Source organism: Gossypium hirsutum, chromosome A06 (assembly GCF_007990345.1).
Source record: "Gossypium hirsutum isolate 1008001.06 chromosome A06, Gossypium_hirsutum_v2.1, whole genome shotgun sequence".
In the NCBI taxonomy this organism is placed as follows: domain Eukaryota; kingdom Viridiplantae; phylum Streptophyta; class Magnoliopsida; order Malvales; family Malvaceae; genus Gossypium; species Gossypium hirsutum.
The window spans coordinates 52,824,788-52,848,339 of record NC_053429.1 but is presented as its reverse complement, the minus strand read 5'-3'; positions in this window follow the sequence as shown (position 1 = coordinate 52,848,339).

The window sequence follows — 23,552 nt, the reverse complement described above, 5'->3', positions numbered from 1 at the left end:
ATGTTTCCATAGGTAAATAAATGATCAGCATGTCATAAAACATAAGAATTAGGGATAAAGTTTCATTTTTGAGCCTTGTGGAAAAAGTGTAAATATGCAAAAGTTTAGGGATAAAATTGTAATTTTATCGAAGTTAGAGTTAAGGATTATTTTGATAAATGTAAATATTAAATAAGTTAAATTTTCTATTATAGATCAAGAAGAACAAAATTCGGGGTTAGACCGAGGAAAGAAAAAGGTTGAGGACTAAATGAAAATATTTGATCGTATTTCGTATCGAGGTAAGTTTGCGGTAAATAAATGCAATGTTTTATTATTTATAATTAACGATGTTATTTTTCAGCATCTATATATTTATTTTGTAAATTTATTCCTTGGTGATTCAAGCAAGAATTGATGGAGAAATGATACTTAAAAGTCCCGGTTGAACCTTAGGAATGTGTAGGATATAAATGTCATTAGGGTTTAAGGATACCAAGTAAGACCATGTCAAGGCATGGCATTGGTAAGTTCTACAAGGCAAGGAAGGCATGTAAGACCATGTCAAGACATGGCATTGATAAATAGTAAAGAAAAGATCCCACGTAAGACCATGCCAAGGCATGACAATGGTGAGTTCATAAGGCAAGGATACCACGTAAGGCCATGTCAAGACATGGAAATGGTAAGTTTCAAAAGGAAAGGTTCCCATGTATCCTTAGTAGTCCAAATGGTTCAACGAAAAATTCAAAGAGTGTGCCAAAGAGAAGGTAAGATAAGTCCATGTTCGAAAGGTTCAGGTTATCTTGATAATTCATTTAGAATGTTGTTATTTATTTACATGCAAACTTCACTAAGCTTTATGCTTACTCCCTTTCTTGTCTCTCTTTTTTATAGTATCGCAAAGCCAATTTGGAAAATTTTAAGGACTTTGGAGATCGCCTCACACTATCAACGAGTTATCTCGGTATTTTGTGGCTAGAAATACTTTAAGTTATGGCATGTATAGGGACTTGGCCATTTTGTGTGTATGTCCTTATGATATGATTAAAGAATGGCATGTGAATACATGGTAATGATTAGCTTATGATATAGCTAAATAAGAACATTTTTTGGTATTATGTATGCCTAAATGAGGTTTGATGCAAACAAACTATGGAAGAGTAATAGTTGGCCATGGAACAGTTAGGAAACAACATCAGTGACGTGGTTTTGAAAAATCACTAAAAAAATTAGAAATGGAAATAAATGGTGAATGAGATATAGAATTAAATATTATTGAGTCTATTTTCATAGGAAAGAAATATAGAAAGCAAAGGAAGTCTATATTCTGAGATATTTAAATTTCTGTAAGACTGGTTTAGAGTGACTTCGTGATCCCCTATTCCAACTTTGGAAAATCACTAGAAATTTTAAAAAAAGAATTATAAGTCAACGTTTATATTTATAGATTCCTTAGTGACTCTATGTTCATTAGAAACAAATGGAAATGTTATCCGATTTCTTTATAATGAGATAATTGATTTTTAGTGAAGAGAGTTCAGATCAGCTAAACTGCGAAACAGAGGAGAATTTAATGAATAAAATGTACTAATTGGCCAAACCAAAATTTTTTGAAAAATTATGGTAAGAAGATATATGAGTCTAGTTTTAGGAAAAATTTATGGATTTAAATTTTGAGTTTCGTAAATCGAGTTATAATTAATTTAGTGACTGTTATGAAGATGGACAGTTTTATTATGAATAGTGAAATAAATTGTTTTGATTTGTGTAAGTAATCAAAAAAAAATTAATGTTCCCGGTTTGGTCTCGAACCGTTCCAATTGCATGTTTTAGGGCCTCGAGGGCCCTTTTTAGGGATTTATTAGATGAATGTGAGCGAATTAATATTTTTTTAAAAAGTAAAAAAATTTATGCCCCGAACAAGTAAGATAAGTCTGGTAACGCCTCGTGTCGACTCCGGCGACTGTCTCGGGTAAGGGGTGTTACATTTATTGGTATCAGAGCAAGAGTTTAGTCGGTTCTCAGAATATTCAGTATGAGTAAGAGTCTAACTATACATGCCATACTTATATTTTGATAGTGTGACGACTCTTGACGATTTTAAAATATTTTTCTTTTATAGTTATGGATCTCGAACGAGTTGGTGCAGATGATGTAGAAAGTAATGCACCCACTCCTGCAGAAGAGACAATGCCACCAAATAGTGGTGAAAGGCCCGTTACAGTTAATCAGGAAGGAGCGGCTTGATAAGCCTTCTTCTAAGCTATGAATGAATGGTTTGCCGAGTTCGTTCCTACGAATCCGGTCGTTAGACCTCCATCCCCTCATGATCTTCAGACTACCCATGTAGCTTCCCTAGTGACAGATACAGCCAGAAAAGAGAAGTCACCAGTTGATAAAATTAGAAAACAATGGGCTGAAGAGTTTCAGGCTACTAAAGATGACGACGCAGAGAAAGCTGAAATTTGGCTCAAGAATACTATCAGGGTCTTTTATGAGTTATCCTGCACACCTGAAGAGTGCATGAAGTGTGTTGTATCACTCTTACATGACTCGGCCTACCATTGCTGGAAGACACTTGTGTCAGTAGTACCGAAAGAGAGGGTTACTTGAGATTTCTTTTAGGCGGGTTTCTGTAAGAGATACATTAGTCAGAGGTTCATCGACCAGAAAAGAAAAGAATTCCTTGAACTAAAGCAGGGTAAGATGACAGTGACTGAATATGAACATGAATTTGTCAGACTTAGTAATTATGCTCGAGAGTGTGTGTTTACTGAAGCTATTACGTGCAAGAGATTTGGATGGGCTCAATAATGATATTCGACTATCAGTCGGTGTTTTAAAAATAAAAGAGTTCGTCATTTTAGTTGAAAGAGCTTGTAAGGCAGAGGAGTTGCTGAAAGGAAAGGGTAAAGCTGAAATTGAGATGCAAGACATGAAGAAAAGGTAGATAAGCAAGCTGTTTCAGTCTACATTCAAGAGGCCTAGAGAGTTCTCTATGAGATCTAATTTTTCAGCAGGGTATTCTAGCCGAAACAAAGGTAGAAGATTTATGGGTCATAGAGCTCAGACCACTTCAATTATGAGTGTTGGCAGTATTCAGCCTGATAGACCCGAGTGTCCTCAATGTGGTCGAAATCATCCAAGTCAATGTCGAGCAACTGAGACTGGTTGTTTCTGATGTGGTGCCTTGGATCATTTCATTCGGGAGTGTCCTGAGATGGTTAAAAGAGAAGTAATACTGAGTGTAAGATCAGGCAAGGCCCCCGTTAGAGGCAAACCTCAAAGAAGTTCAGGAATAGGGGTAGGTAGAGGTGTATCTAGAGATTCAGCAGTGAGACCAGATGTTAGAGCACCTGCAAGGACCTATGCTATCCGTGCTCATGAAGAGGTCCTCCCTCGATGTAATTACAAGTACATTTTCTCTTCATGATGTTAATGTTATTGCTTTGATTGATCTGAGTTCGACCAATTCCTATGTTTGCATGAAATTGATGCCTAGTATGAACATGTCCATAGAGTCTACGGGATTTGTGATTAAAGTATCGAATCCATTGGGTCAGTATGTATTAGTAGAAAAAGTAAGTAAAAATTGCCCTTTGATGATTAGAGGTTACTATTTTCTAGCCGATCTCATGCTATTGCCATTTGATGAGTTTGATGTGATTCTTGGTATGGATTGGTTGACTGCGCATGATGTGATAGTGAATTGTGGAAAGAAATTTATTGAGTTGAAATACAAAAATGGTGAAATTCTTCGGGTTAATTCAGATGAGTTAGATAGTTCAATTGCCATGATTTCTGTTATGTCTGCTCAGAAATGCTTGAGAAAAGGATATGAAGCTTATCTTGCTTTTGTGTTGAATATTGAAGATCTAGAGTTGAAAATTGAATAAGTGCCTGCGGTATGTGAGTTTCCTGATGTGCTTCCGGAAGAACTACCAGGTTTGCCTCCTAGAACGACGGAAAAATGTGCAAGTGTACACAATCGCAACAAGTAATAAAGTGACAAGCAATGTTGAGTTATCTTACCCACAGGGACTGTAAAAAGAATTATTTATGAAATTAATTGTAAAACACTTTGGCGAGTTAAAAATAATTTGGTTTTAAAAGTTGGTCAAAAATATTTAAAAACTAAGTAAATAATTAAAATAAAACAAAGGAGTTCTAATGCACGATTTCAAATAAGATTTAATCAAGGTAACATACTTGTGTTCGATTAATTATATTCCTTTAACTTAGAATAATTAAACTCATGTTTACATTGTTAAGAATAAATTCACGGCAACTCGGTAATTGGCTAACTTCTGAACATACTCACATACAAAAATCCATTCATCTCTTGACATATCCCTATGTCAATTCAATCGACTAAACAGATTCTAATAAGCAAACATGTTATTGTACATAAACAGATTCTAATAAGAAAACATGTTATTCCACATACATACTCAATTCAAGCATTTAATTAAATCTAATAAGCATATAAAGACTATGTGAGGTAACAAGGCATCCTTACCTTGAAATAGTTAAATCACAATAATCTTGCAAGTTATGCAACGCAATAATATCGCCAGATACATTGCTAATTTAACCTTCAGCTACCTTAGAAGAATAAACATACACTGATTAAGTATTGTGTCAATTAATTATAATTTCAATCCGTTTAAATAATTAATTTATATTTATTTAACAATTATATTGCAAAAATAACTTAGGCATGATTTTACTTAACCAAAAATTTACCGAGGCCTATAACAACATAAACATCATTTTAACAATTCAAGTAGGCAGAATATAATCAACCCAACACAAACTTAATTTTAAGCTAAATTGATTACGATAACCATTTCAATAGCATAAATATTCATAAACATGTTCATCAAAACAACAACAAGAATTAAAGAGATAGGGAGCAAGAAGCAAATTCGGCGTTTCTCCGTTGCTTGACTAGTTGCTGCGTTCTTCGTTCTTCGTTGCCCTCGGCTATCAAGGTGGCTTATGAACACCTAATTGCTACTCCCAAATGGCTGTTGAGAGCCTCTTTCCCAAGATAAGAAATCGGCACTTGAACAATAAGGGAAATGGGATGGAAAAAGTGAGAGAAAAGTGAGAGAGGAGAAGAGAGAATGAGAGAATGTTGTGGAATGAGGGATGGTTTGAATGATAAGCAAGGGGTGGCTTTTATAGCTGATTGTGGCTGCTAAAAATAGAAAATTCCAGCAGCCAAAGATCTCCCTTATGGCCGACCATCTACTTGGCAAGAGTTGAGACTTTCAACTTTGCTAAAAATGGCCTGGGGCAAATCTACAAAGCCATAATTAAAGGTGGGGTTTGAATGCAAATTAGAAGTCTGTTGAGGGCCTTTTTGCAAGAATATTTAATCAGCTAAAATGCTGATTTGGGTCAGCATATGAACGGTTCTGGGCTGCCCAATTAGTGGCTGGTTCGGTTCATTCAATATGGTTCGACCAATGCGGTTCAATTGGACCCTTTCTCCATAATTAATTAAAAATAATTTATTTAACCCAAATTATATGGGGAATAAATTAAAATTAATTAAATTATGAATTAATAAACATTTCTGGACCATCTTAAGCTGGAAATTCATGTGCCTCGATACTTCAAATTACTTCTCGGTTTTGTGCTTTCAGCAGTGTCAGTGGAGTCAATTTTTGCCCTTTGCGCGAATATGTCGAAAATAGTAAAAATTAATCAAAATTGAGTATAAAATTAACTAAATTCACCATGTTCATATTTTTAACACAATTTAATTATTTTATAATTTTTAATTATTTTTTGACAAGAATTTATCCGGATTTGCATGAATTTAAGTAAGAATGGGTATGAAAAAGTGTATAAATTTTTGTGTTTACACACCCCCAAACTTAATTCATTGCTCGTCCCAGTAATGCAAAAATTTTGAAAAGAATTTCTCAGAATCATCCTTGAAAAATTCCTTCAGAACAACATTTTTCCCAAAATTATGAATTTAAAATACTTATGTTCAAAGACAAGAAATCTAATAGTTGTGCTACTTAAGTATACATATTTCTCAAATTAAATTCAACAACTTATTATAATAGCAAAATTTAGACTAAATGCTTTTGTAACAAAGACATGTTAACCCTTACCAATTTGATTTTTATTCCTTTATTCAAGACTAAGCTGCAATCATTAAGCTTAACTTATGTCTTCATATGTTGATCGTAGAAATTTCTCTCCACTAGAGTAGGTAGCATTAGGACTTTGAATCAATAGGTCTTTATCAAGGTTGTAACGTGGCTAGGCTTGGGGTAGGTGAAAGATGGATAAATTTTGGTTTAAAAACCTTAGACTCAGCGTCAACTGAACCTTCGGAATTTTTACCTTCGATAAACCAACTTGACTTTCATCTGCTCTTTTGTACATCTCTTTCAAATACATGTGCCCTCTCTTTTTTTCTTCTTCTTTTTTTTTAGCTAACACAAGCACTTACTTTGTGTACTGCAATTCTCGAGCAATTGATACTTCTTTTCCACTCCCCCAAACTTATTTATGAAGTACATTTTGAATATTACTGAGTCTAGTGTTTGGGACAATTTTAAGATCATGAAGCAAAAAGTAATGGCTAATCATTGCAAGGGTCAAAATAAAATTAGGCCATATAGTCTCAAAGTTGTGTTTCAAAGGATAAAATTTTACCATGGAGGGCTTGAAAGGCTCAAATGGTCCAAACAATAGTTGCCTAAATCATTTCCAATGTTCCATGCTCTCTAGGATTTCGCCTCAAGAAACTACTAAATCAATTCTAAAGACTTAAACTTTCATGCATACCTAACTTTCCTAAAGAACTAAAAATTTTATGGTACGAATTTGAATGCTTTATTAAAAATACATTCATGTCATTATTAAGCTAACATAATAATTTACTAAAATAATAGAACTTTATTCATCTCAAATTGAGCATAATTAACAAAATTTGACTTTTTGAACAAAAAATATCCTAATCATAATTAAAAGAAAAATTTATTCTGAGTGGAAATAATTCAAATTTTCGGTCCCCCAACTTAAAATGAACAATGTCCTCATTGTTTAAAGTGAATAGATACTATACACCAGGTAAGATTTTAGAAAAAAGGAGGTGAGTCAATTTGACTGCTTAAGTACCAAGCTTTTTCTAAATCCAATCCTAAACATGTATATATCTATTGCCACACTTTATACTTTGTGACTTGCTCACGTTAGTGATTTTCCTCTCTTGTTTTATTATGCAAAAATAAAATAAAATAGTTCCTAATTAAACTTAATCCTAAAAATAGTCTAAGAACAAAAATAAAGTAAAGTCAAGATCCCTCCTTTTTATTTATTTGCAGATCCTTCCGTTCTGGACTCATCTTTTGCTCCATCATTATTGCCTTTGCACGAATCGCTTCGTTCCTTCTTTGATAATGGACTCCATGGTTCATATATGAAATCTGGAAACTCAGGCACAAAAATAAATGGGTCATTGTATATTTTCTTAAAAGTACTTCTCATCAAGTCATCTCTTATTTTTGAATATCTCTAGTAGGCTTGTTGCTGCCATTGCATATGTTGCATTAAGTCCATCAATTTTGATAGCTCATCTCGAAGGTCTGGGCTAGGTGATTGAGCTCTAAACATTGAAGTTTCAGCATCAGGTTTAGCTTCTGGCTCCACTGATTCTTCCTTATCAGGGACTTTAAATGATTGTATTGTGGGATCTTCTTCTTCATCAGGGTCCTCCAGTTCCTCACTTACATCAACTCGTTGCTGTAGAACTGAGTCTCCAACTACTCGGTAAAGGTCCCAATCCGTGATTGTGCCTTGGCTATACCCTGTCTTTCTTACATTTGCAAGAATTTCATATTTCAAGCATAAAATTGTTATTGTAAAGGGGAAGTGAGTAGGGCTAGAGCGTTTAACAGCACAATTCTGTATTTCCTTCAAGATGATCTTCCCCACATCAATGGTCTTACCAGTTAGGATCGAGTACAATAAGACCATTCGCTCTAATGAGATTGTAGTCCCATGTGAGCTAGGCATAAGGCTGAATCAGATGAAGTAAAACCATACCTTCGCGAGTGGCGTCAAATATTCTCTTCAAAAAGTGTGGATTCCTTGTTTTGACATAGTCCATGTAGAACCCTGAACTGTCAGTTCCTCGAGAATTTCTTGCAAATTTTTAGGCTTGATATTGCTCATCAATGTGGAATATTCATCGTTTTTGAAATCAGGTAATTCAAAGAACTCATTAATAGCATTTGAATTTATCGGTACCTTGATTCTGCGAACTGGAACTTCTGTCATCTCGCTTGAAGTTAAATTTGCATAGAACTCACAAACTAGCTCCTCATCCACACTAGGTCTCTTTTCACAAAATAGCTCCCAATTGAGAGTTTCAGCAACTTGATGAATACTTGTCATAAAGTCTCTGTAGTTGCTTTCTTTTAATGTAAAGCCTTTCTTTGGATGCATCTATTAATTTTTTAAAATACTTTTGTATCTCACTCTGGCTTCTTCACAGTGGAGCTTGTTTTGTGTTTCATCAATTTGAGCGGAAGCACGAGTTCTCTTGCGAGGCATGTTTAACCTGATCATAAGATGGAAGAATTATTTTCTCAAAAAATTTAATAAAAATTATTAATAATTCAATAAATTGGAAAATTAACTAATTGAATAAAATTAAAAATTAAGAGAAAACTAGGTCTTACCACATTTTGTGTAGAAACAATAAAAAAAATAATAATAATAATGAAGAAAAAGATGGCAATTTAAAAGGAGGGTTGGAGGGCTTGTGGCTTAGGATGGATGAATGAAGAATAGCACACAAGCAGCTAGGGCGTGCGGGCGTGGTGCGTGTGGGAGCAGTGATATGTAGCAGGGCTGGAAGCAGGCAGCGACAATGGCGTTCGGCTGTAGGTAGCAATTGGGCATGCGAAGGATGGTGCCGAAGGCAGGTATAGCGCGCGGGATGAAGGCCTGGCACGAGCTGAGACTAGTGCAGCAAGCGGGCGATGGAGCTGGACGTGCTTGCGGCCTGTTAGGACGTGCGACGTGTGCTGCTAACTGAGTGGCTACTGGGCAAAGGGTTTCGACACTTTGGTGTTTTAGTGCTTTGGGTTTTGAGTGATAGATGAATGGGAAGATGGGTGGAATTTATAGAGGGAGAAATAGGAATTAGAGTAGAATTCTTAAAACAATTTAATTAATAAAAATTCTAAGTTCTAATCCTATACAAAGATAACAACAGTTAATAATTAGATATATGCATATTAAATTATTAATTGCTATTTAATTTATTGAAACAAAGATAAAATATGATTAAGACTAATCCTAATTCTATGCTAATAGATATAATTATATATTAAAGATTATCATCTTATTATTATTAAAAACTTATCAAATAAAATATGATTAAATTAACACTAATCCTAAAATTGATAATAATTAATATATATTATAATGGATATAATTATATATTAACAATTATCATTTTTTTATTAAACTAAAGTCATTTATTCTATAAGCCTTTTGAAAATATTTACAAAAGAGGCATCTAGTTTTTATTATTTACGAAAAGAGCAACCAAATTTTAAAAATGATTCAACTATGTCCCTAGACTTAATGAAAATTTGGAATTGAGTTGCAATTTAAGACTTGGATTAAAATTGACCCTTTTATTTGAAAAATCAAAAATTGAAATTTCTATTTAGAGAATAATTTTTCGGAAAATTATATTAAAATCAATTCCAGGAAAGATCGGAGGGGTCACAAGCGGTCCCGCTTAAGTTCTAATCTCCTAGACAGAATTTATTTAAACATACTAATCTCAAAAAGATACCCTAAATCATTTATTAAAAAAGAAAATTAGAAAATTTTAAACATATGATAAAATGAACGAAATTTCATTCCGTTCAATTTATCTCCCCAATAGTGTTTCAGGCGCTGAGCATTAACTTGAAAATTACCTCCCTTACCTTGGAGCTCGACAACTCCGTACGGATAGACGCGATGAATCTTAAATGGACCGGACCAATGTGATTTTAGCTTACCTGGAAAGAGCTTTAGTTTGGAATTAAATAACAAGACTCGCTGACCTGTTTCAAATTCTCGAACTCGAATGTGCTTGTTATGCCATTTCTTAAGTCTCTCCTTGAGTAATTTGGCATTTTCGTAGGAGAACATCCGGAGTTCCTCTAGCTTATTTAGTTGAAGCATATATTTCTCTTTACCAAGCTTAGGATCCAAGTTGAGTTGTCGAAGAGCCCGGTAAGCCTTGTGCTCTAACTCTAAGGGTAGATGACATGCTTTCCCAAAGACCAACTTGTAGGGTGACATCCCTAAAGGTGTCTTATATGATGTTCTGTAAGCTCATAAAGCATCATCCAGCCTTTTGGACCAATCTCATCGGTTTGGGCAAACTACCTTCTCAAGTATGCATTTGATCTCCTTATTTGCCAGCTCAGCTTGCCCATTCATCTGCGAATGGTAAGCTATTGTAACCTTGTGGTGTTTCACTCTGTGCTTGTCTAATAACCAATTTAACCACTTGTTAACGAAATGGGACCCTTCACCACTAATGATAGCTCTTGGGGTTGCAAACCTTGTGAACACGTGTTTTTGCAAGAACTTAATTACAACCCTAGCATCATTTTTTGGATAAGCTTCAGCCTCGACCCACTTAGACACAAGTCCACTGCTACCAATATATACTTGTGACCAAAAGACGGAGGGGAAGGACCAAGAAAGTCAATACCCCATACATTGAACAATTCTACCTCAATGATGTTTGTTCGAGGCATCTCATTTCTATTGGTGACATTTCCGACCCTTTGACATCGGTCATAGCTCTTTACGTACGCATATGCATCCTTGAATAGTGTTGGTCAAAAGAATCTGACTTGCAATACTTTGGCCACCGTACTAGTACCTCCGAAGTGTCCCCCACTCGGAGCTGAGTGATAATGGTATAAAATCTTTTGTACGCATCTCCTAATCATCTAATCTGCACACCTTTTAAACAAATATGGCTCTTCCTAGAAATAGTACTTCACATCGTAAAGAAACTTTCTCCTTTGTTGATAAGTCTTATCAATTGGCATCAAACCACAAGCTAAATAGTTAGCAATATCAGCAAACCAAGGGATATTGTGGACATGACTTACCTTTAGTATGTGTTCATCTGGAAACGTTTCCTGAATTGGTATAATAGGAGAATTCCTTTCTTGCGGCTCCAATCTGGACAAGTGATCTGCTACTTGGTTTTTTACCCCCTTTCGATCTTGAATTTCTAGATCGAACTCTTGAAGTAGAAGTACCCATCGAATCAGTCTTAGGTTAGCGTCTTTCTTGGTAAGAAAATACTTAATTATCAAGTGGTCCGTATAGACAGTTACTTTGGTACCTACAAGATAAGATCGAAACTTATCAAAAGCAAATACAATAGCAAGTAGCTCTTTTTTTGTTACAGTATAGTTCAGTTGAGCTCCTGTAAGAGTCCGACTTGCATAGTAGATGGGATGAAAAACTTTGTTCCTTCGCTGGCCCATGACAGCTCCTATCGCGAAGTCACTTGCGTCACACATTAATCCAAATGGAAAATCCCAGTCTGGTGTGACGATATAGGTGCTGTAACTAATCGACTCTTCAAATCCTTGAAAGCTCTTAAGCATTCATCATCGAACTTGAATATCGTGTCCTTCTCCAATAATTTGCATAAGGGTTTAGCAATTTTGGAGAAGTCCTTGATAAATCTTCGATAGAGGCCGGCGTGGCCCAAGATGTAACATCCTGATTTTGGGCTTAGTCGGAACAGTGGTTTCGGGACCACAAATTCGATGAGGAAAATTTCATTTTTATTATATTTTTATGGTCTATGATTTCACGAAATAATTTTGTGAAAATTTTGTTCGAAAATTTCGACGTTTGGGCACTCAATTTAGTAAAAAAGGACTAAATTGTAAAAAGTGAAAAAGTTGAGTTCTACATGTTAGAGGTATCAAATTTTTATGAAATTTTAAATGGAATGTCCTTGAATGATAATTAAACCATTGTATAACTTGTTGGACAAAAATGGCCTTGATTGGGTAAAATTTGAAAGAATAGTAAAAAAGGCATTTTGGTCATTTAGGGGTAAAATGAATTAAAAGACAAATTTTAAACTCCAAATGTGTCCCTTTCTTCTTGCTACCGAAGAATGTACCAAGAGCAGCCATGGTTAGGGTTTGGCCAAGCTTCCAAGCTTAATAGTAAGTGATTTCGAGCTCCGTTTTTAATGTTCTATGTATTTTTGAAATCCCGGTAACATGATCTGCTCATTTCTACCATTATTTTGAGCTAGGATTTATGTTTAAAAATTTACCCATGAATGATATGCATGTATTTTGATGTTTAATGGTAGAATATGAACCTTGAAATTGTGTTAAACAACTTTTGCTAAGCGATTTTACGTGAAAACGAGTAAAACGATATGATCAGTAAAAATACCTAATGTTCATAAGTACATGTTAGAGTGAGAATTTGATGTTCAATAGAAGGAAAAAATGATCAGCATGTCATAAAACAAAAGAAAATAGGAAGAAGTTTAATTTCTGAACCTTGGGGTAAAAGTGTAAATATGCAAAAGTTTAGCGGTCAAAATGAAAATTTGTAAAAATATGATTTTTAGACCCATATGAATAGTGTGACTAATTAGTAGGCTAAATGTGATATTATAGATCAAGGAAATCGAGATTTGGGTTAAATTGGGAAAAAACAAGGTTATGGACTAGAACGGTAAATTGCCATTTCTAGATTCGAGGTAAATTTGTACGTAAATAATTTATCGATTCTTTTTATTTTATTATATTTTGTTATCATATGAAATGTGGCTGCCTATAAAATGATTATTTGTTGTAAATTGTAAATTGAAAAAGGACTATGAATAGATTGTAACATGTTGGAAAGTGAGGAATTTCCTGGTTGAGCCTTCGGAATAGAAACGATACGAATGATCTATTGTGAGGTCACGTGTGTAGTACAAAGTGCATGTGACACCCCTAATTTGACCCTAGTCGGGAAGTGGTTTCGGGACCGCTAAACCGAGTTCAGAAATAATTGAATATAATATTTTATGTCTATTATATGTATATATGCATGTGTGAAAATTTCATGTTTGAATTTTGTTAATTGTAAGTGAATTTTATTAAATAGGACTTATGTGAGAAAAATTAGAAATGTGCTAGGCAAATGTGAAGTGGCCTATTAATGCATGTTATGAAAATGATGGGTTTGCATGTCAAATTACCCAAAATTTGAGCTAGTGGCCGGCCATGCTATGGGTGGAAACATGTTGGGAACATGTTGGCCTAGTGTGTTATGTTAGAAAGAATAAATAAAGGGTTAGTAATTAAGTAATGAAAAGGGAGGGGTGATGGAAACAAAGTTGTCTCATCCATCCCCCCCTCCATTTGCCGTAACTAGACAAAGAAAAGAAAAAAAAAAAGAGAAAGGGTGTTCATCCTTTAACACCTTGGCCGAAAATTTGAAGGAGGAAGGAAGAAGAAAGGTTGAAGAGATTCGGCCATGCATGTAACTAGACTAAGGTATGTTTGATGATGTTCCATGAGATGCATGCATGTTTTAGTTGTTAGTTTGAGTTCTACCTAGCCCATGGTCTAAATCTTGCTATGTGATGGAGATGATATTCGGCCATGGGTGTTGTCTTTCTTGGTTGGTGTTTTGATGTTGTGGTGATGAGGCATGAAGATGATTGAGCTTGAGTGTTTAATAAAAAGGTTTGGATGTGAGAGTGTGTGAGGAGTAGAAATGAGGGGTCTTAGCAACTTCATGAAGGTTCGGCCATGGTGCTTCAATATTGCACTTGTGTTTAACCCTAGGATTAATTAGTTATATGGTTAGTATGGGTATGGGTGACCGAATATGAGAGCATGAATAGATGGAGAGTTTGGTGAATCGATATGTGGTAAATGTTAAGTGTTAAATGAGATAGAAATGATAGATTAATGTTGCACATTCGGCTATAGTTAGGCATGTTGATGATCTTATCTTGACTTAGATAATTAGGCATAAAAGGGTGGTAATGAGGTTGAGGTTGTTGAATGGTTAGTTGGGTAACAAATGAAGCATTCGGCCATCACTTGGGAGCTTATGTGATGTTGAGTTTAAAATTAGCAAAGGTGATTACCGAATGTCCAAGTATGCATATGCATGTGTGATTAGATTATTGATAGTATGGTAATTGCATGAGGTTATTAGCCGAATAGCTAAGAACATAAAGTAGCAAGATGAAAATTTTACCATGTCGTTTCGTATGTCATAAAATCATTAAAATGTGGATACCAATATATGTAGCAAAGCGGTTAAATGAGTTAATTTATTTGTTTAAGCTCAAGACTCTAAAGGAGAGGCGTCCAACAAGGGAAAGGAAAAAGTGATCGAATAGCCGCCGAAATTGTTCGACCACATCCGAGGTAAGTTTTAAGTGATTAAACGTTGAGTAAATTCAATTATAATAGGACATGATGAGTTGATTTAATAAGATATGATGTGGCCATGATATGTTCTAAGCTCAAATGGTAAGTTCTTAAGTGTTTGAGCTTGGGAATTCAAGGGTAATTTGAAATAGTCTGCTTAGGACAACAGCAGTAACGTGACTTTAGAAAATCACCATAAATTTATGGATTTGAATTAGAGGCTGAATGAGACAGGAAATTAAAGCTTAATGAGTATAGTTTCTTATAAAAGAAACCGTGTAAGCAAAGGAATTTCCGATAATGAGATACTTAAAGTTGTGTGAGACAGCGCAGAATGACACTGTAATCTTCTGTTCTGTATTTAGAAAATCATTATAAATTGTACAAAAATGGTTATAAGATAAAATTTATATGCTTAGACTCCTTAATGAGTCTAGTTTCAAATGAAATCAAATACAACACATTTTGAATTCAGTAAAATGAGAAATTTGATTCGTAGTGAAGAGTGGTCAGATTAGTCAAACAGTGAAACAGGGGAAACTTAAAGAAAAATCTGGTATTGATTGGCCAAACCTAAAATTCTGGAAATTTTATGGATGGAAGATATACGAGTCTATATTCAGGAAAAATTAACGGAATGTGATTTGGAGTTTTGTAGCTCCAGTCATAAATAATTTAGTGACTATTGCTCAGGAAAAACAGCTTGTGCTGAATTTGAGATTATGTTGTGAACCTTGATAAACTTGTTTTAGTTGCTCACAAGCTATTGATTAAACCCATACTTGAATTCTAAACCGTGATATTGTAAGTTTATGAGTATTCGAATATGAAATGATAGTATGGCCTAATGGCCGATGTGATGAATGTGAAAGTGTATATATGTGATAAGGCCTAATGGCCGATGTGATGAATGTGAAAGTGTATATATGTGATAATGCCTAATGGCCGATGTGATGAATGTGAAAGTGTATATATGTGATAATGCCTAATGGCCGATGTGATGAATGTGAAAGTGTTTATATGTGATAACGCCTAATGGCCGATGTGATGAAAGTGAAAGTGTATATATGTGATAAGGCCTAATGGCCGATGTGATGAATGTGAAAGTGTATATATGTGATAAGGCCTAATGGCCGATGTGATGAATGTGAAAGTGTATATATATGTGATAGGGCCTAATGGCCGATGTGATGAATGTGAAAGTGTATATATATGTGATAGGGCCTAATGGCCGATGCTATATATATGTGATAGGGCCTAATGGCCGATGTGATGAATGTGAAAGTGTATATATATGTGATAGGGCCTAATGGCCGATGTGATGAATGTGATAAGTCCCGAAGGGCATTTGTGTCAGTATTATATCCGGGTTAAAACCCCGCAGGCTTTGTGCGAGAATATTATCACTGATTAATGTCCGTAAGCTTCGTGCTCGTACTATATCCGAGCTCTAAAGACCCGATGACTACGTGTGGGGATTTTGTCCGGGTAAGACCCGATAACTTCGTGTGGAGATTATGTCCGGGTAAGACTTCGTAATAAGAATTGCTTATAAATATATTCAATGCGAAAGGTTAAACAGGTATGTACTCTAAGTTTATATGTGAGCTTGATTTGCACTAAATCATAAGGTAGTTATGTGACGCATACGAGAGCAATCTATGAGACTATTCCTATGATTATGTGACATCGGATCAGAGTGAGAGGTTATGTGAAATCATACGATATATCTATGTCACATGAGCTCACTATTATGTGAAAGTTTATCTGCCTATTGTATATGATGAGATGTGCATATTCGGTAAAGGGATGGTATGCCCGAAGGAAGAGTGAAATAAAAATACGAACAACTATGTTATAATTTGATTGTTATCTGTTGACACTGCTTAAAACTTACTAAGCATTGTAATGCTTACTCCGTTTACTCTGTTTCCTCTGTTTTATAGATCTCATTGCGAAGCTACAGGCTCGGGGATCGTCAGCAACTAGTCACACTATCACTATCCACTGTTTGGTACTGCTATGTTTTGGACTATCTTATGGGATGTATTAAATAGACTAGTGGCAGAAGAATATTTTGGTTAATGTATATAGCCATGCGAAAATGGCTTATATATGTTTGAGCATAATGTTATAATCATTTGGTATGGAATGGTTAATCACTATCATAATTTGTGCTATTTATGCTAAAAGGGCTAGTTGAATCATGGAAACTATGAAATAGGTAAAGTCTACCTTAAAGGCAGATGCTGGCAGCAGCAGTGATGTAGATTTGGGAAAATCACTAAAAATAGTAGGATTGGAATTAAATAATGAATAAATTATGTAAACGAACCTTGATGAATCTATTTTCATAGGAAAGTAACGAAACGATCATATGGACAGTATGTTAAGAGATATTTAGGTTCTTGTGAGACAGGGCCAGAACTGTTTCTGGATTCCCTGTTCCGACTTTGGAAATTTATTATAAATTAACCAGAGATAATTAGGAGTCATACCATATATTTATAGATTCCTCTCTGAGTCTAGTTTCTATAGAAACAAACGGCATCAGTATTGAAGCTCTGTGCAGGGAGATATCCAAGTCGTAATGCGCAAAGGTAAGTGTAGTCGATCCCTGTAACATGGGAGATTTTGACTAATAAACTGTACTAGTTGGCCCGACTAAAAATTCTAGAAAAAATATGTAGATGGGCATATGAGCCTAGTTTCAGGGAAAATTTACGGAACTGGATTTCGAGTTTCAGAACTGAAGATATGATTTTTAAAGCGACTAGTACGCAGACTGGCAGCTTGTCTGGGAAATTTTTTTTAAGTGGTTTGAAGTCTGTTAACACCTCGTGTTCGACTCCGGCGACGGCCTCAGGTTCGGGGTGTTACATTTGATTGGTATCAGAGCTACGGTTTAGTCGATTCTAGGACTAACGTAGCACGCGTGAGTCTATTTATACATGCCATAAAGTGATAAAATGATAGTGTGATGATTTTTGGCTATTAAAATGTGTTTGCTGTATTGTAATGAATCTTGATCCCGATCGAGCTGTAGCAAGCTTCTGACTATGAGAATTTGCGATATAACTTCATTTAGATATGCCTAAATTATTAAGTTGATCAGGTACGTATCATGTACTCGTATTTGAATTTCGATTTGGATTGAATTATAAGGGTATAAGTGATGCAATTTTGAAGGAGTGTTATGACTATAAATGTGATTTTTGTATGTGGCTATGGAACTGGAAGTTGAATGGTCGATAAGCATGTTGTGTTTGTATTCAAGTAACGTAAATGATATACTAATGTGTATTGCTATATGTGTATATGTATGTAGAGACGAAATTGTCGAATGTAAAAAGGCAGTGAAGCGTATAGAGTGGTTGGTTTTCAGCACTAAGTGTGCGGGCAAGAAGTGTTCACGGTTGTGAGATTGGCACTAAGTGTGCAGGCAATAAGTGTTCACGGTTGTGAGATTGGCACTAAGTGTGCGGGCTTGAAATGCATGGCACTAAGTGTGCGAGTTTAAAGTACATGGCACTAAGTGTGCGTGGTTGATTATTAAGCACTATGTGTGTGAACCCACTATATATATATTTTCTATCAATTATTTATATTAAGGGTGCGACCTTACCAAGTCGATTTCGGACAGCGGAAAGGGGTAAGTTCTTGAGTAATAGAGCTTAAATTATGATTTGATTAGATCATGCTTTAAGCAAATCAAAATCATGCTCTTTGTGTGTGGCTATTGAGCTGAAATTGCAGGAATGATAAGTGTCTTGTGTTTGAGTTTTGCTAATGAAAATGAAATACGAATGTGTCATGATTTATTGTTAAATGTGCATGGTTATTCGAATGATGTCCGGGCTAAGTCCCGAAGGCTTTGTGCTAAGTGACCATATCCGGACTAAGATCCGAAGGCATTGGTGCGAGTTACTAAATCCGAGCTAAGTCCCGAAGAGCATTCATGCTAGTGATGTATCCGGGCTAAGTTCCGAAGAGCATTCATGCTAGTGATATATCCGGGCTAAGTCCCGAGGAGCATTCGTGCTAGTGATGTATCCGGGCTAAGTTCCGAAGAGCATTCGTGCTAGTGATATATCCGTGCTAAACCCCAAAGAGCATTCGTGCTGGTGTTATATCCGGGCTAGGTCCCGAAGAGTAATCATGCTGGTGACGTGTATTCGGGCCTTCGTGCCTAGTAGGCTTCGTGCCGGTAATTTGAGCAAAGTTTAAGTGCTCATTACTATACGAATTCAAATTTAAATGAGATGATATGTTTAAAAGTGTACATACATGATGTTTATAGACTTGGTTAAGTCATATCAATGTGTATTAACGAATGAATAAGAGCACTATGTATGTGAATGATTAGAGGCACTGTGTGTGTGCGAATTCCTTTAACCGAGCACTATGAGTGCGAGATCGGTCAGTGGGCACTAAGTGTGTGAAGTGGAGTTCATGTAATACCTCGTTTGGGACGAAGGCATTGATTTGAGATAGTGTGTAAGACCATGTCTGGGACATGGCATCGGCTCGATATGTGAGAATATGTAAGACCATATCTAGGATATGGCATTGTAAGAGCTATATGTGCTATTGCTGAATGGACACTATTTTGTTAATCTTGTTCAAGAAATTATTTTGATTAAGTTTCGACATTCGAAAGTTTGAAAGAATTTTTGATGAATGTTGATAATTTTGGATATACGAGTTATGCGCTAGAATAAATCTCATGCCAGTGTATTATATTAGGCTTTATGCCTATTCTACTGTATACGGGTAACGTTAACTATGATTGAATGTGCTAAATGAACTAAATGTTCAGGTACGTGGAAGTTGACTTTTCTTTTGGAAATGAGTTTAGTTGAATATTGAGATGTGATAAAGTTATAAAGGATATTTATTGGGATGTTTGAGTATATGTGTACTTTCGGTTAGGTTACAGCTTATTCATGAATGAAAATGTGGGTTACAAATATGTGGGTTGATGATGTGAATTATACATGTTAATATGTGCTCAATATGTGTTTGAAATGCATTTGTGAATTAAGTTAAGTGATTATTGCTTATGAAATCAAGAAATGAGATATATGTGCATACTTGTAGAAATGTTTATGTATTTGTTTTAAGATAAGAAAATGATTTTATGGATCGATGCGAAATCAGTAATGAATTACAATTGCTATCGATGAGCTAATGTTTATATGATATAATTCAATAAGAGGACGTTATCCTAAACTATGCATCGGTAGAAATTTTCGAGGACGAAAATCCCTAAAGGGGGAAGAGTTGTGACACCCCTAATTTGACCCTAGTCGGGAAGTGGTTTCGGGACCGCTAAACCGAGTTGCAGAAATAATTGAATATAATATTTTATGTCTATTATATGTATATATGCATGTGTGAAATTTCATGTTTGAATTTTGTTAATTGTAAGTGAATTTTATTAAATAGGACTTATGTGAGAAAAATTAGAAATGTGCTAGGCAAATGTGAAGTGGCCTATTAATGCATGTTATAAAATGATGGGTTTGCATGTCAAATTACCCAAAATTTGAGCTAGTGGCCGGCCATGCTATGGGTGGAAACATGTTGGGAACATGTTGGCCTAGTGTGTTATGTTAGAAAGAATAAATAAAGGGTTAGTAATTAAGTAATGAAAAGGGAGGGGTGATGAAAACAAAGTTGTCTCATCCATCCCCCCCTCCATTTGCCGTAACTAGACAAAGAAAAGAAAAAAAAAGAGAAAGGGTGTTCATCCTTTAACACCTTGGCCGAAAATTTGAAGGAGGAAGGAAGAAGAAAGGTTGAAGAGATTCGGCCATGCATGTAACTAGACTAAGGTATGTTTGATGATGTTCCATGAGATGCATGCATGTTTTAGTTGTTAGTTTGAGTTCTACCTAGCCCATGGTCTAAATCTTGCTATGTGATGGAGATGATATTCGGCCATGGGTGTTGTCTTTCTTGGTTGGTGTTTTGATGTTGTGGTGATGAGGCATGAAGATGATTGAGCTTGAGTGTTTAATAAAAAGGTTTCGATGTGAGAGTGTGTGAGGAGTAGAAATGAGGGGTCTTAGCAACTTCATGAAGGTTCGGCCATGGTGCTTCAATATTGCACTTGTGTTTAACCCTAGGATTAATTAGTTATATGGTTAGTATGGGTATGGGTGACCGAATATGAGAGCATGAATAGATGGAGAGTTTGGTGAATCGATATGTGGTAAATGTTAAGTGTTAAATGAGATAGAAATGATAGATTAATGTTGCACATTCGGCTATAGTTAGGCATGTTGATGATCTTATCTTGACTTAGATAATTAGGCATAAAAGGGTGGTAATGAGGTTGAGGTTGTTGAATGGTTAGTTGGGTAACAAATGAAGCATTCGGCCATCACTTGGGAGCTTATGTGATGTTGAGTTTAAAATTAGCAAAGGTGATTACCGAATGTCCAAAGTATGCATATGCATGTGTGATTAGATTATTGATAGTATGGTAATTGCATGAGGTTATTAGCCAAATAGCTAAGAACATAAAGTAGCAAGATGAAAATTTTACCATGTCGTTTCGTATGTCATAAAATCATTAAAATGTGGATACCAATATATGTAGCAAAGCGGTTAAATGAGTTAATTTATTTGTTTAAGCTCAAGACTCTAAAGGAGAGGTGTCCAACAAGGGAAAGGAAAAAGTGATCGAATAGCCGCCGAAATTGTTCGACCACATCCGAGGTAAGTTTTAAGTGATTAAATGTTGAGTAAATTCAATTATAATAGGACATGATGAGTTGATTTAATAAGATATGATGTGGCCATGATATGTTCTAAGCTCAAATGGTAAGTTCTTAAGTGTTTGAGCTTGGGAATTCAAGGGTAATTTGAAATAGTCTGCTTAGGACAGCAGCAGTAACGTGACTTTAGAAAATCACCATAAATTTATGGATTTGAATTAGAGGCTGAATGAGACATGAAATTAAAGCTTAATGAGTCTAGTTTCTTATAAAAGAAACCGTGTAAGCAAAGAAATTTCCGATAATGAGATACTTAAAGTTGTGTGAGACAGCGCAGAATGACACTGTAATCCTCTGTTCTGTTTTTAGAAAATCATTATAAATTGTAAAAAAATGGTTATAAGATAAAATTTATATGCTTAGACTCCTTAATGAGTCTAGTTTCAAATGAAATCAAATACAACACATTTTGAATTCAGTAAAATGAGAAATTTGATTCGTAGTGAAGAGTGGTCAGATTAGTCAAACAATGAAACAGGGGAAACTTTAAGAAAAATTTGGTATTGATTGGCCAAACCTAAAATTCTGGAAATTTTATGGATGAAGATATACGAGTCTATATTCATGAAAAATTAACGGAAAGTGATTTGGAGTTTTGTAGCTCCAGTCATAAATAATTTAGTGACTATTGCTCAGGAAAAACAGCTTGTGCTGAATTTGAGATTATGTTGTGAACCTTGATAAACTTGTTTTAGTTGCTCACAAGCTATTGATTAAACCCATACTTGAATTCTAAATCGTGATATTGTAATTTATGAGTATTCGAATATGAAATGATAGTATGGCCTAATGGCCGATGTGATGAATGTGAAAGTGTATATATGTGATAAGGCCTAATGGCCGATGTGATGAATGTGAAAGTGTATATATGTGATAAGGCCTAATGGCCGATGTGATGAATGTGAAAGTGTATATATGTGATAATGCCTAATGGCCGATGTGATGAATGTGAAAGTGTATATATGTGATAAGGCCTAATGGCCGATTTGGTGAATGTGAAAGTGTATATATATGTGATAGGGCCTAATGGCCGATGTGATGAATGTGAAAGTGTATATATATGTGATAGGGCCTAATGGTCGATGTGATGAATGTGAAAGTGTATATATATGTGATAGGGCCTAATTGCCGATGTGATGAATGTGATAAGTCCCGAAGGGCATTTGTGTCAGTACTATATCCGGGTTAAAACCCCGCAGGCTTTATGCGAGAATATTATCACTGATTAATGTCCGTAAGCTTCGTGCTCGTACTATATCCGAGCTCTAAAGACCCGATGACTACGTGTGGGGATTTTGTCCGGGTAAGACCCGATAACTTCGTGTGGAGATTATGTCCGGGTAAGACTTCGTAATAAGAATTGCTTATAAATATATTCAATGCGAAAGGTTAAACAGGTATGTACTCTAAGTTTATATGTGAGCTTGATTTGCACTAAATCATAAGGTAGTTATGTGACGCATACGAGAGCAATCTATGAGACTATTCCTATGATTATGTGACATCGGATCAGAGTGAGAGGTTATGTGAAATCATACGATATATCTATGTCACATGAGCTCACTATTATGTGAAAGTTTATCTGCCTATTGTATATGATGAGATGTGCATATTCGGTAAAGGGATGGTATGCCCGAAGGAAGAGTGAAATAAAAATACGAACAACTATGTTATAATTTGATTGTTATCTGTTGACACTGCTTAAAACTTACTAAGCATTGTAATGCTTACTCCGTTTACTCTGTTTCCTCTGTTTTATAGATCTCATTGCGAAGCTACAGGCTCGGGGATCGTCAGCAACTAGTCACACTATCACTATCCACTGTTTGGTACTGCTATGTTTTGGACTATCTTATGGGATGTATTAAATAGACTAGTGGCAGAAGAATATTTTGGTTAATGTATATAGCCATGCGAAAATGGCTTATATATGTTTGAGCATAATGTTATAATCATTTGGTATGGAATGGTTAATCACTATCATAATTTGTGCTATTTATGCTAAAAGGGCTAGTTGAATCATGGAAACTATGAAATAGGTAAAGTCTACCTTAAAGGCAGATGCTGGCAGCAGCAGTGATGTAGATTTGGGAAAATCACTAAAAATAGTAGGATTGGAATTAAATAATGAATAAATTATGTAAACGAACCTTGATGAATCTATTTTCATAGGAAAGTAACGAAACGATCATATGGACAGTATGTTAAGAGATATTAGGTTCTGTGAGACAGGGCCAGAACTGTTTCTGGATTCCCTGTTCCGACTTTGGAAATTTATTATAAATTAACCAGAGATAATTAGGAGTCA